General features: G+C 46.6%; 1 protein-coding gene across 1 annotated transcript in view; it reads right to left on the bottom strand.

Moving 5' to 3' along the window:
* Rhbdl2 (rhomboid like 2) overlaps nucleotides 1-12,306 on the bottom strand; it is a 44,910-nt gene extending 32,604 nt beyond the window's left edge. Inside the window, exon 1 of the mRNA XM_028790180.1 lies at nucleotides 12,208-12,306. The gene's annotated coding sequence lies outside the window, so the exon portion shown is untranslated. The remainder of the gene's footprint in view (nucleotides 1-12,207) is intronic.
* Between the last annotated feature and the right edge of the window lie 3,099 nt (nucleotides 12,307-15,405).

Consider the following 15,405-nt stretch of genomic DNA (forward strand, 5'->3'; position numbering starts at 1 on the left):
TCTTTCTTTCTTTCTTTCTTTCTTTCTTTCTTTCTTTCTTTCTTTCTCTCTTCTATATATGCGGGTGTTTTGCCTGCATCCGTGTCTGTGTACTATGTGCATGCATGATACTTGTGGCAGACAGAAGAGGGTATCGGATTCCCTGGAAGTAGAGTTACAGATGGTTGTGAGCCACCATGTGAGTGCTAGGAACTGGACCCAGGTCCTTCAGAAGAGCAGCCAGTGCTCTTAGCCACTAAGCCATCACCTCTCCAGCCCCTTCCTCTGTGTTTTCTAAGTACCACACGTAATGGAAATGCACATCTTCATTTTGATTATGTACACTCATGAGCACGCGCACACACACACACACACACACACACACACACACACACCTCACCTTATCTCCTCCCTCTGGCTGCCCACACAGACCCAGCCCAAACTCAGGGAATTCTAAATAGAAGCTGATCTTCAGGTCACCATGCAGGCCAAGCTAGAGCTGGAAATTCCCATCATTACCGTTGCTACCACAGGGACAGCAAGTGAACACAAGTGCCCACACAAGAACAGGATTCACCTCTCTCAGAGCTGGAAAGACTAAGTCAGGCTCACCTTCTTTTCTTTAACTAGTTCAGAAGTTGCTGGGATAGCACCCTTTGGACAGCTCTTCATTAATGGAAGACACCTTGGCCATCCCCTTATGCTGTTTCCCAACTGCAGTGAAACAAGGTTTCAAACAGCTGAATTGTTTTTTTTTTTCTTTCACGCAGCTGGCCCCACCCATTCATCAGTACCAGGCAAGTCCCTCCCCGGGGCTGGGTCCAGCCTTGATGTGGCCAGAGAGCCCAGCAGTCTGTACTGGGTGCACCCACTTGCTGCCCAGCTGGGCCTAGTGGGAGGTTTTTGGTGTCGTTGCTAGGCAACCTGGGTAATTGGTAAGGCCAGGGATTGGGCTTCTGAGCCACAGAGATTAACAGCCTCCTTCATCACACTGTAAACCATCATTATGTCTTGGTCCAGAGCCTGCAGGGATCTCTCTGTGGCCATGGCCTGAAAGGATGCTTTTTTAGCTACTGGAATTAAGAACTGGTTTTTCAGTATTATAGGTTTGTGGCTGTGGCTGTTTTCTTTTTGCTCTGTGTATGAACACACAACTTGGAATAAATAGACAAAGGATTTTAAAAAACAAAAATGCCTTCACAGACCTCATCTCTAAAAGTTTCCGTTCTGGAGGCAAAGCCCACTGGCCCTCTCTAGAGAGGGCAACTAAGGTAAGGAGCTCTGCTTCCCCAGGCCTCTCCATGGCTCAGAGTGCATTCAAAGCTCCTTCCTTGAACTCCACCACCCTAGCTGTGGTTCAGGGCTGGGAATCAGAGCTTGGGTGGTGTGCACAATAGCGTGTTCATATTACCATAGCTTGGGTGGTGTGTACAATAATATGTTTGTATTACTTTTACTCAAAGACTATCATAATTCCTCCCTTATCCAGTCTTCAGGGTCCCTCCTACTCATGTTATTTTGGGAAATGTTCCCATTCACCCTGTGCTGAAGATATTGTTTCCATTTACAGATAAAGCAAAGGAGGCACCAAAGCTTGCATTCCAGGTGACTGCACAGCCAGTTGTCTGGGGCCCTAAGCTACATCACATTGCTCCTCTAAGAGCTACTCAACACGTCATGTAAGTGCATGCACCCCAGTAAATTAGTGACCGTGGTAATAGTACACACTGCTGAGCGGCACATGGGTGATACACACTGTGATCCCAGCACCTGTGAGGCCCAGGTAGGTGAGTCAATGGATGTTCAAAGCCAGCCAGACCTATGTAGTGCATTCCAGATCAGCCAGGACTGCATAGGGACCATGTCTCAGAAAAAAAGTGAAAGGAGGGAGAGGCTGTGGAGATGGCTCAGCAGTTAAGAGGACTGGCTTCCCTTACAGAAGACAGAGTTTGGTTCTGTGCATCCACACGGTGCTCATAACTGTCTATACCTCTAGTTTCAATGGATATGATGCTTCTTCTGATTTCCATAGACTCCTGTATACATGCGGTATATATACATATACTCAGGGCACATATATACACACAAAATAAAAATAAATAAATTTTTGATTAATCTATGTGTATGAGTGTTTTATCTGCCAGGTGCTCACAGAGGTCTCATAAGATCTTCCAGAGCTAAAGTTATGGATTGCTATAAGCTACCATGTGGCCTCTGGGAAATAAACCTGGGTCCTCTAAGAGAGCAACAAGTGCCCTTAGCCACTGAGATCCTAAATGAATATTTCTTAAAAGTACCCACTATTACAGAGGACACAGGACTCCATCCTGGACCTTGTATTCTCTTCATCATCATCATCCTTATCGATCGCCTGAGCTTTCAAAGCTGTCTCGTGTATACTGAGAAAGACAGTCCAAAATTTTTTCCAAAAATAGATAACATTATTTAAGTGATTTGACCTAGCTAGCATTCCAGAGCACAGGACTAAAGAAACCCTGACACCATGTCAGTACTTTAAGAATGTAAAATCATTGCTTTTGTTAGAAATCGATAGTCCAGTGATGGCACAATGCCTTTGATCCCAGCACTTGGGAGGCATCTCTGAATTCCAGGCCAGCCTGGTCTACAGAGAAAATTCCAAGACAGCCAAGACTACACAATTCCAAGGCTACACAGAGAAACCCTGTCTTGAAAAGAAAGAAAGAAAGAAAGAAAGAAAGAAAAAAAGAAAGGAAGGAAGAAAGAGAGAGAGAAAGAAAGAGCCGGGCAGTGGTGGCGCTCGCCTTTAATCCCAGCACTTGGGAGGCAGAGGCAGGCGGATCTCTGAGTTCGAGAGTTCGAGGCTAACCTGGTCTACAGAGTGAGTTCCAGGACAGCCAGGGCTACACAGAGAAACTCTGTCTTGAAAAAAACAAAAAACAAAAACAAAAACAAAAACAAAAACGAATGAAAGAAAGAAAGAAAGAAAGAAAGAAAGAAAGAAAGAAAGAAAGAAAGAAAGAAAGAGAGAAAGAAAGAAAGAGAGAAAGAGAAAGAAAGGAAAGGAAATCTATAAGTGGTCTTCCAAACTATTTTCACTTCTGTGTATGTATGTGTATTGAAGTATGTACTGGTACACATTTAGACCACACATGTGCTTGTGTGTGGAGACCAGGGGTCTATCCCCAGAAGTTGTCCACCTTGGGACCTGGGGTGCTTCATGGTAGATTAGGCTGGCTGGCCGACTAGCCCCAGGGATTTCCTGTCTGTCTCCGAAAGGCTAGGATGTCTCTCCAGCACCCCCAAAACCACCACCTGGGTTTTAAAAACAGGATCTCATGTAGACCATGCTCCCTTCTATGTAGCCAAGGATGATTTTGAACTCTGATCCTCCTGCCTCTACTTCCCAAATGCTGGGATTTCAGGCATGCATGACTACACCTTACTGAGATGCCTTTCATGGATTTATTTATTTTTATTTTGGTTTTTTTTTTTTTTTTTTTGAGACTGAGTCTTTCTATATAACACTGGCATACCTGAAAATCAGGTTGTAGACTAGGCTGACTGCAAATTCACAGAGGTCCTTCTGCCTTTGCCTCTGTAGCGTTGGGGTTAAAATTGGGAACAATCACATCCAGCTTCTTTTTTTTTTTTTTTTGAGATTTATTTTTATTTTTAATTTGTTTGTTTTTATTTTATTTGCATTGGTGTTTTGCCTGCAAGTATGACTGTGTGAGGGTGTCAGATCTTGGAGTTACAGACAGTTGTGAGTTCATGTGGTGCTAGAAATCAAACCCAGGTCCTCTAGAAGAGCAGTTGGTGCTCTGAGCCATCTCTCTAGCCCCTAAGGATTTATTTTTAACAGTGTGGTTAGGGGTAGATATGCACACATGAGTGCAGTGTCTTAGGAAGGCCAGATGTACTGAATTTCCAGCAGCTAGAACTGCAGGGGATTGTAAGTGTCCCAAAGCCCACATGAACTGGGAACTGAACATGAGTGCTCTTAAGTGATGAGGCCCTGGGCATGAGAATTTTTTTGTTTGTTTGGTTTTGGTTTTGGTTTTTCGAGACAGGGTTTCTCTGTGTAGTCCTGGCTGTCCTGAAACTCACTCTGTAGACCAGCCTGGCCTCGAACTCAGAGGGGCATGAGAATTTTAAATGGGCATCCAAGACAGAAAGAAAGAAAGAAAGAAAGAAAGAAAGAAAGAAAGAAAGAAAGAAAGGAAGGAAGGAAGGAAGGAAGGAAGGAAGGAAGGAAGGAAGGAAGGGAAAAAGAGAAAAAGAAAGAGAAAGAAAGAGAAAAAGAGAGAGAAAGAATGAGAGAGAGAGAGAGAGAGAGAGAAACAAGCAAGTTAAGAGAGCCCCAGACCTTAGCACACCTGACTCTGACTCCATGGTAGAAGTGCCATTCAGGCTGTAAAACTCAGCATGCAGACAACACCACCTACTAAATGAAAACAAAGGCCTAATCCATCAAAGTCCATATTTACAGAAAAGTCCCTAAATGTACTAACCTTGCTTTCTTGTTTCTGTAGTTCTGCTTCTGGCTAACTGTTCTTGTTAACCAAAATATGTCAATCCAGAATATGATTTTTATGCTTTAAAGCTCACCCTGAGAAAGGCTCAATGCGACATTGGGATCCTGAACACCTAGTGTAATCGATGACCAGATAATAAAGACTTTCTATTGGCTTAAATCCATGCCCAAGCAGTCTTCTCTGGTGAATATCCCACAACAAAACCAAGGAGGAGGCAGAGAAATAGAGACAGAGAGAAAAGAGGTGGAGATGGAAGCAGCTTCTGCCTTAGAGGTTTGTTTTCAGGCTTGGGAAAGTAGCTCAAAAGGTGAAGTGTTCACTGAGCTGAATCCCAAATGGGCATGGGAGTGTACATCTCTAATCCCAGCACTCAGGAGAGAGAGAGACAGAGAGACAGCAAGACAGAGAGACAGATGAAGAGACAAACACAACAGAGAGACACAGACAGAGACACAGAGACCCAGAAACAGACAAAAAGACAGAAAGACAGAAAGGAGGGAGGGGATGGAAAGGGAGAGAAACAGAGAGAGGACAGTATAGAGAGAGAGGAGGACTGGGGGGAGGGAAAGAGAAGAGAAAAGGGAGAGAAAGAGAAAGGCAGAGGTGGGAAGGTGAGAAGGGGGGAAGAGGGAGAGAGATTGAGAGCCAGTATATATTTTTTTACCACTCCTCCTGGGTATTCTAACATATACCACCATTCTCTGGTGACCACCAAAGGTCATGTGATGAGTGTGTGATTTGGCAAACAGTCCCTAGATGCCTGGTATGTGACAGACACTAGAAAGACATAGAAGGAAGAAAAGAAAGCAAAATAACCAAACAACAAAAGTCTGCTCCTCTCTTATTCAGAGGGAAATAAAAAGTCCTAAGAATTGCTGCACCGCAGTATCCAGCGATTTAGATAAAAAGTGAGTCAGCCCAGACACAGTGGGGCAGCTATTCAGTTTCCAGAGCCTATTGTGGGACACTGAAGATGAGCACACTAGTTGCCATTCCTCCCACTAGGAGATGGGACTGGTTTTCTTTCTTCTTAAGTCACGGGGCCAACCCTGTGCCTGGTTTTAACCAATACCACATGGCAGGAGGACTAGAAACTGCAAAGGGCCAGGCTTTAAGAGATGTGTGTGTTGACTACCCTCAGGCCACCATGCTCTGCAGAAGTCCATACTCCAGCATGGAGGCTAAGGCCATGTAGAGGAACAACAAGACACCAGACCAATAATGACACCTCCTTAGATTTCCCAGCCAAGAACACAACAATGGGATAACATAAGTTGACAGAGAACAGAAAAAGTGTGCAACCTCCCTAAATTCCTGAGCCACTGACTCATGACACTTAATTTTGGAGTTACTTACGATACAGCATTAGCTATCAATATACAGAGCTAGACTTAGGGGTGGTTCTGCTGCTAAGGTCCTGTTACCCAACTGGTTCTTGATCTATCAGTAAAAAAGCCATAGGCTAATTGCTGGGTGGAAGGAATAGGTGAGACTTCCAGGTCCCCTCAGGGAAACAAGAGAGCAGATGCAGGAAAGGGAGGAAGGGAGGGTTTGCCATGCTTTGGAGAGAATAAAGCCAAGAAGCCATGTTAGATTTCGGGCAGAGCTACCACAGGCCACTTTTACAGGTGGGAGGTTGGGATGTTGATCTGGGACTAAAGGTAATTAAGCAACTAAAGTTGAGGACAGATTTAGGGTGCTGAGCTAAGAATACTGGGGAGAGCATGCTAGCCAAGCTAGCCAAGGTAGTTTAATAATGCCCAGCAATTGAGCCAATAAGGCAAGTTGAAATTGAGCAGCTTCTGTGTCTGTGGCTTTTATCCATGGATTCAAGGGAATCTGGGTGGGGGCTGGTATCGTGGCCGTTCCTCGAGCTTAGGTAGGGTAGCAAAAGCTACACGCAACACCAGATGACAAACATCTCACTGAGTCTTCCCACTGGCATTGGTCATCTCTGTATCTCTCTATACAGTAGATTGCAGATGACTCAACTGAAGCAGCCTTCAAAATTAACCTCCACCTCAACCCTTATTTCCACCTGCTCTTTAAAACAACCACACACCAGAGTATATCAAGTTGTTCAAAAGCCATGGCAAGACTGGGGTATACCCAAGCCGGTAGAGCACTTGCTTCACAGGTACAAGACCTTGGGATCCCTTGCTAGCACCCCAAAGGAGGAAGCCTTTTGCATTGTCTTCAGGATAAACACAGCAGCTGAGTGACTTAGCTCCTGCCTTTTTATAGAGCCAGCTCCCATTGGTCTCTCCCAACAATGTGCCATGGGGACGTCTTCCTATCTGTGACACTCTTCAGACTCCCTCCTGCCTCACAGTCCTTGCATTTGCTGTTCCTTCTAACTAGCCCTCCAACCCCAACACAGCAACCCCCACCACACACACAGGGCTGACACCTCCCTAGAAGTCTCCCTGCCCACACCTTCCTCCACTCCAGTACTCTGGTACATTTTCTTGCTTCCTGGCTCCAAACACTTACCATACCTAAAAATATCTGGCATATTTATTGTCTGTCTGTACTAGTTGCAGGAAGGTTGGGTTTGTTCATTTCCTATTCCACTTGCACCATAGCATCTACCATAGCAAAAGGTACTCAATGAACCCTGAATAGGACAATCAAGTAAATGAAGAGAGGAAAAGGAGTGAGAAAACTCTGGCTCCTGCTCCAGTGTAGCCTCTGCTTGTCTGTAGAAAAGTCACTTCCCCTAATCCAGACCAGGAGCTAACCCCGCCAAAAAAAGTCCACGTCTGCTGTTTACCCATTGTTTTGCCCCTGAGTCCCATAGGAACTCTGAAATGCTATGCCTTTTCTTGTACTTGTGGAAGGGTTCTAGAGATCAAACCCAGGGCTTCATGGGTACTGAAGAAGTGCTTTACCACTGAGCTGTTTCCCCAGCTCTCTTAACTTTTTGACACTCTCACTAAGTTGCCCAGGCTGGTCTTGAACTACTGTGATCAGAACTCTTTACCACTAGACTTCACTTGGGTTTTTGGGTTTTTGAGAAAGAGTGTCATGTAGCCCAAAGTCTTCTGTGGCTTTGTAGTCAAGGTTGGCCTTGAACTCCTGATCTTCCCGTTTCCACCTCCCAGGTTGGCTCTTCTCAGTTCTAATTTTACCATCCATAAATAAAGACCAAAGGACCTTAGAATTAACAGATTGACATGATGACTAAGAACCCAATTTCTGGAGAAATTCAAAGTGACTGAATACAAATCCTGATTTCATCACTTAAGGGCACGTAACCTCACTAAGGGCATGTAACCTGAGCATCGCGCCGAACCTTATGTTTCCTTCCTTCCTTTCCTTCCTTCCTTCCTTCTCTCTCTCTCTCTCTCTCTCTCTCTCTCTCTCTTTCTCTCTCTCTCTTTTTCTTTCTTTCTTTTTCTTTTAAGTTATGAGGTTGGAACCCAGGGCTTTTCAAATGGTAAGCAAGCACTGTGTCACTGAGTTACACCCCCAACCTGTATCCCAATCTGGAAGGGACTACACCTTACTACAAGCTTATGGTACTGATTTTACTTAAGTATATTCACTCATACTAATTATGAGCTGGACACTATTCTAAGAATTTTCATGGAAAAATAAGCTTATGTAAATATTCAGACCAAACTTGGACAATGGTTTGTACTGGCTAATCTTATGTCAACTTGGCGTAAGCTAGTTATCTGAAAGGAGAGAACCTAAATTCAGAAAATGCCTCCGTAAGATCTGGCTGTAAGGCATTTCTTTAATTAGTGAATGATGGGGAGGGCTCACCCATTGTGAGTGGGGCCATCCTGGGCTGGTGGTCCTGAGTTCTATAAGAAAACAGGCTGAGCAAGCCAGGAAGCAGCACCCCTCCACAGCCTCTGCGTCGGCTCCTGCCTCCAGGATCCTGCCCTATTTGAGTTCCTGTCCTGACTTCCTTCAGTGGTAAACAGCATTATGGAAATATAAGCCAAATAAACCCTTTATTTCCCAACTTGCTTTTTGGTGATGGTGTTTGACTGCAACAATAGAAACCCTAGCTAAGACAGGATTCTTACTGCCTGTACGAGTGGCTTGCTGTGACAAAATACATGGCAAAGCAACTTAAAGGAGAAAATGTTTCTCTTGTCACAGTCTGACATTTCAGACTCTCATGGCCAGAAGCCACGGCAGTGGGAGCTAGAAGTACCTGATCAGACTGAATCTCTAGTCAGGAACAGTGAGCAATGCTGACATTGTGACTACTCACTGATGAGGCTATCTAGCTACCTAGCGGGCCCCAGAGATGCTCCTGTCTCCACCCGATAGAGCTGAGTTAGGATAACAATTATGTGGTATCACATAGTCTGGGAGATCAGTCTCATAATATGGAGCCTACACTTTACCAACTGACCATCTCCACAGCCTCTCAGCCTCATGTACTGGAGGCTGGTCTCAAACTTAGTATGTAGCCGAGGGTATGGCCTTGGATTTGACTGTCCTGTATCCACTTCCTGGGTGTTGGGATTGCTGGCTCTATCACTGCTCCTGGTTTATGAAGCACTAGGGATGGGACCCAGGGCCTTTGTATGCCAGGCAAGCACTTTCCCAACTGATCTATATCTCCAGCCACTCTCATCTCTTGCTCACCCATTCTGCCCCCCCCCCACACTACACTCTGTACTGTGACCACACCGAGCCAGAGCAGGCCAGGTTCCCCTTCTCCAGTTGGTCTCCTCATGAGTTCTGCCCTCTGTGGAACATCTTCCCTCCCGATTTGTTGTCCCAGTTTGAGTCCCTTTACATCTCTTCTACAAAGCCTTGCCATCTACCCGGCATTGTGGATGTGTCGGAGCCTCACTGCAGCAGGGAACGTAGCAGACATGGCCGAGGTGAGGGCCCCTCTAAGGTGGCTCACCAGCCTCTGCTGTGTCTGGGATGCTTTCTTCACAGACTATAGGCATCCTCAGTACGAGAGTTCTGTTGTAGTCATCTCCCATCCCCATCACACAGTCCAGGGGACGCACCATTGGCTATCGCTCAGCTTCGTCTACTAACAAAGGCTCACTGAGCACTTTTTTTTTTTTTTTGGTTTTTCGAGACAGGGTCTCTTTGTGTAGTCCTGGCTGTCCTGGAACTCACTCTGTAGACCAGGCTGGCCTCGAACTCAGAAATCCACCTGCCTCTGCCTCCCAAGTGCTGGGATTAAAGGCGTGCGCCACCACTGCCCGGCTCACTGAGCACTTTTATAGTAAGAGCATAGAAGGCACACCGTTATGTGATGGTGCAGATACTATCCCTGGCCCCTTGGTTTGCCCAGGTTGTTGTGGTTTTGCTCACTTGCGACAGGGTCTTGCTGTGTAGCCCTACCTGGTCTAATATTTGCTATGTAACCTGAGATGACCTCAAATTCACAAAATCCTCTTGCTGCCACTCCCAAGTGCAGGAACTACAGGCATGAATCGTCATGCCAGGCTAATTACCACCCTTTTGGGACCTTTAGGTCTCCTAGGACAGATAGGGCACATGAATAAGTGAATAAGTAAATGAATGAATGAATGAATGAGGAACGACTACAAGAGTGTCTCCTCCCACTTGAATAAAACAGCTCAGAACAGGCGGGCAGTGGTGGCGCACGCCTTTAATCCCAGCACTTGGGAGGCAGAGGCAGGCGGATTTCTGAGTTCGAGGCCAGCCTGGTCTACTAAGTGAGTTCCAGGACAGCCAGGGCAACACAGAGAAACCCTGTCTCCAAAAACCAAACCCTCCCCCCCCCAAAAAAAACCCAGCTCAGAACAGAAGTGATTATGACGCCTCCCTTTCTGCCCTCTATTCAGGGGCCTTGAAAGACATCAAGGAACTGTGCAGACTGCATGGAGTCTGATCCACAGATTTGAATCCTAGATCCATTATCTATTACCCATGTGACCTTAGATAAATCCTATGGGGATGAGAGTAGTATAGCAAGGTTTTGGGTTAATGAAGGAATATCTTGTGTTTGGTTGGTTTGATATCTGAGGCAAGGTCTCTCTGTGTAGCCCAGACTCGGCTGGAACTCAGCCTCCTGAATGCTGAGGTTACAGATCTGCACAAGCCCAAGATCATGCACTTGAGATGGCTGAGTGCCAGACTCAACTGAGACTGAGGGACAATAGGCAGTCACCACTTGCTGGGGAAGGGGCATCATTTTCTTCTGTAGTGTGCCACGGATAATTGGTCTTTTTGACACTAAATAAAACCCACCCCCCACTCAGCAAATAACTCTGAATTCAGTCGGCCACACACTGATATAGAAGGGAGAGTCACTGAGGAAGAATACCAGTGGGAGGAAGGGGATGAAGAAGGTGAAGAGGGTGTGTGAAAATGACTAAAATTTATTTCATAAATGCTCAAAATTGTCAAACAAATGTTTAATGGGAAAGGAAGGCTAGGAATGGTGGCACAGTGAGAAGACAGAGGCAGGAGGATCTCTGGAAGTTCAAGGCCAGCCTAGTTTACACAGTGAGTTTTAAGCCAGCCCAGATAACATAGTGAGACCCTGTTTCAAAAAGAAGTAATAAAATAGAATTTTCTTAAATATTGGAGGAGAATAATGTCTCTGACAGTTCTCAAGTCAGAAACACAACATTACGGTCTGGTCCCAGCCCTGGCCCGGTGTTTGTACATTCAACCAGAGGCCGGTCTCCTTCCTTGACATCTCTGGCCTCCCGTCCCCTAGAGCACCAGCCTCCACCACTCAGTTCAATTTACAAGCCACCTACACACCTGTCAAGGCCAGGGTTTGTCCTCTATATCTTTACAAGCCTACAGCAAGGGAGGTGCCAGTTAGGGAGGGGCAAAGAAGAAGAAAGCACAGAAGTTTATCCAGGCCCCACTGGGTGCCAAGCACCCAGCCTGTCCTTGATTCATACAGTTCCTTATCATCTTTAAAAACAAACAAAAAACAAACAAACAAAACCAGGACCTTACAGTCAAGGATGCTGAGGTCCAGGAAGTAAATAGATGACAGGGTTAGCAATCCAGGCCTGTGACTTGGCCATGCCCTGCTGCCTGCCTGTCAACGTGTAGATACGCGTGGATAAACTTCAACTTTTGTATTCACTGCAGAAAGGACACGTTCCTCCCTCCTGACAACTCAAGTGTGTGCTCAAGTAGTGAGTAAACAAATGACCAAAAATAAACGACCGGTTGCTTGAGGTAAATCCCTTAGGTGCTCATAGCAGGAAGGAGGAAATGGTACACAGAGGAGCTGCCTGGCTGGAAGAGCTGAAACCTCTTCCTGGCAGTCTCTGGGCAGAAGCAGGTAGATGCTGGGGAAGCACAGGTATCCCGGCTCAGACGGTGAGACAGGCAATCGCCCGTCTAGTTGCAGGTGTGGCTGGCATAGTCACACACCACCACCACCACCACCACCACCACCATTCCTCCCGACCAGAATAAAACTAAGCCCTGGGAGCCTGAGGATGCTGGGGAGAAAGTAATGAAGCGGTGCTTGCTTCAACAGTGCAGTGGGGTGGCAGAATTAAACTCCCAGGTCGTCTCCCAGGCCGTTTCCAGAGCGCTGCCAACTTCGAAAAGTTTCAAAACCCGAAGCAGCCACTCTAGGTTCTTTTGGAAGGTTGATTCTGGAAGCAGAACCCTTCCTTCCTCTCATCTGGCCGTCAGCAGGTTTAGGGAGCTACCTAGAATTTCTGCCACCAACTTCCTGCTTCAGCCTCTCACCGCCAGTCCCCCAACCCCGGCATCTTACCTAGGGAGGCCGAGGCACAGTAGTCCCACACTGCAGTCAAATCTTGCACGTCAAGCAGCCAACTGAGCTGCCTGGAGGCCCAAGCCGCAGCCTGCCAGGCTCTCCTCCTGCCCTCCTAGAACTAAAATTGTCCAGACAGGTTTCTAAGGGGGAGGGAGCCAGAGGAAATCCCCTCCCCTGGTGGCTTGGCCTAAGCTGGGCCAGCCTGCTAGGCAGTCTTCCCTGGGCTGGCCCTGGATGAATGAGTCCTGGCCTCCTCCTACTTGGGTTTCTGCCAGGGAGCCTGTGACAGCCACCCTGCTCTTTCTCCTGGGCTACCCATGCCTCCTCCCCGTCCTGACTTCCTGTATGTGACTGAGTCCAGCATGTGTTCTCAGTTCTCTGGGAAAGGTCTCTCTGTTGGATCTCAGTTACTTTGCTCGGAATTGTCCTGGATCACACTCTAGTGTGACCCAGGCCTGGTACTCTACAACAACTGAGGAATCTGATAGCGCTGGGCTTAGTCATAAGCTCCTAGGCTCTGCACACAAACTGGATGTACCTTAGCCCTGGTGCAATGGGTTCGCCAGTCTCTGATTATCTATTCAAAGTATGTTGAGGATGACTGGCCTTGTGCCAGGTCCTGAGAGTGGAGAAGTAGGTTAACCTGGTGCCTGTCCTCCTGGTACTGACAAGCCAAAGAATAAAGTCTTCCACTAAAGGTTTGCCCAAGACTCTGGCAGCATGATCAGGGAGGACTTCCCTGCGTGGGAGAGTTCTAGAAAAGAAAAATAATAATTCTCAGAGATGACATAGAAGATAAGCCACTGAAGTTCAGAACTGTGCACAAAGAGTGTCAGGCCAGGAAGAGCCTTACAAGGCTGCCAGAGAAATATCCAGACTTTACACTGTAGACATGGAAGGACTCGGAGAGAGCTTAAACATGAAGTCAGACTCAGATTGTATTTATGTTCTGTACTGGGGATAGAACCTATAGCCTCACACAGGCTAGGCAACTGCCCTACCATTGAACTATACCCTCAACTTCAAGGAACATTTTATGTGTATATGTTTGTCTGTATATGGACTCTGTGTGTGTGTGTGTGTGTGTGTGTGTGTGTGTGTGTGAGAGAGAGAGAGAGAGAGAGAGAGAGAGAGAGAGAGAGAGGTGTGCCTGCAGAGGCCAGAGGAAGATACTGGATAATGGATGCCTAATCAAAGCACTGACCAGGGATGTCTAAAGGAAGGGACAGAATCAGAGACGTTAAGAGGAAGGCAGAATATGGTGGCACATGCCTATGGTAGTGAGGTATCCACCAGAGAAAACTGCTTGGACATGGGTTTAAGCCAATGGGAAGTCTTTATTAGCTGGCCAGCTACTATACTTGGTATTTGGGATCCCAGTGTAACAGTGGGTCTTTCTCAGGGTGAAATTTTAAGTGCAAAAACCATGTCCTGGGTTGGCATACTTCAGTTAACAAGAACAGGTAAGCTAGAAGTAGAACTACAGAAGCCAAAAAACAAGGTTAGTGCCGGGCGGTGGTGGTGCACACCTTTAATCCCAGCACTTGGGAGGCAGAGACAGGCGGATTTCTGAGTTCGAGGCCAGCCTGGTCTGGGAAGCAGTTGCTCCAGGGAAAGATAACCCACGCAGGAGTGAGTGGCCTAACAGGAAGGAGAGAGTACATTCAGTCAGAAAGAAGGGAAAACTAGGAAACAAGATTATTATAGGGGGCAGTGGTGGGGCTGGAGAGACGGCTCAGCAGTTAAAAGCACTGACTGCTCTTCCAGAGGTCTTAAGTTCAATTCCCAGCAACCACATGGTGGCTCACAACCATCTGTAATGGGATCTGGTGCCCTCTTCTGGTGTGTCTGAAGCCAGCTATAGTGTACAGCATATGGCTACAGTATACATAAGATAAATAAATCATTCCTTTTTAAAAAAGACTATTACAGGGGCTGGAGAAACAGAGTGGTAAGAGTGTTTACTGCTCTTGCAGAGGAACCAGAGTCTCTTCGTGGCACACCAGACAGGACACAACCACCTGCAACTCCAATTCCAAGGGGTTTGATGCCCTCTGACCTGTGAGGGCATCTGAAGGCACATGGTGCACATAAACTCATGCAGCTACACATACATATACATGGTAAGAAGATAAATCATTTTAACAGTTTATTTATAGAGGTCAGAGAAGGGGAAAGTAAGCAGCTAAGAGCTGTTGAAGATCCAGGAACCAGCATCAGTGGGAAGGCTGGACCACCTCTGTCTCCAGGGACGGTGAGCTGAGCAGCAGTGCTGACTGAGCTTGGTTCGAGGAGCTGCAGAGATAAACAGTCATTGATGGAGTAGGCAGGACCAGGGAGATTATACCCTGACCACCTCTTACTCTCACCTTCTGGTCCCCATTGCTCTTACTGGCCCCTGCTCCTCAAGGTACAGCACAGCCTAGAATGAATGGGGTTCAAAAGACAGGAAAAAGCTGAGAAAATGGAGATTTAAGAGTCACATGAGGTATAGTGTCACACACCTTTAACCCCCAGCACTCAGGAGACAGAGGCAGGCTGATCTTCATAAGTGGAAGGCCAGCCTGGTCTACACAGTGAGTTCTAGCCCACTGAAGCTATGAGCTATGTAATAAGCTCTCTCTCTCTCTCTCTCTCTCTCTCTCTCTCTCTCTCTCTCTCTCTCTCTCTTTCTCTCTCCTCTCTCTCTCTCATTCATTGTTTTTGTTTTTTAGGACAGGTTTTTGCAGTGCAGCCATGGGTGTCCTAGAACTCATTCTGTAGACCAAGCGGGCCTCAGATTCAAAGATTCACCTGCTTCTGCCTCCCAAGTACCAAGATTAAAGGCATCACCACCACCTATCTGAGGCTTATCTTAAAAGCTGGGTTATGTAGAAATGACAAAGTAATACATGTAAGAAAATAAGGTCACACAGGGAGAAAAATCAGAGAAAAGAAGAGAATCTGGGACAGGACTCTAAGGTATACCAACAAGGAACATGTAATGAACATGGCCAAGGAAGGTAGAAGAGAGGCCAGAGCCCAGAGCTCAGCAGGAAGTCCGTAGGCAGGCAAGACTCGGACAGAGAGAGTAGGTGAGAACTGAGCCACAGAGTGGATTGGACTGCTCTAGCCACTAGGGGTAGATAGCTGTGGCTTTTTGCAAAATCATATACCTATATATGAGGGAATTTCACTCAACCCCTTTATCTATCT

The sequence above is a fragment of the Grammomys surdaster genome, unplaced genomic scaffold (genome assembly GCF_004785775.1).
Source record: "Grammomys surdaster isolate TR1022 unplaced genomic scaffold, NIH_TR_1.0 125863, whole genome shotgun sequence".
In the NCBI taxonomy this organism is placed as follows: Eukaryota; Metazoa; Chordata; class Mammalia; order Rodentia; family Muridae; genus Grammomys; species Grammomys surdaster.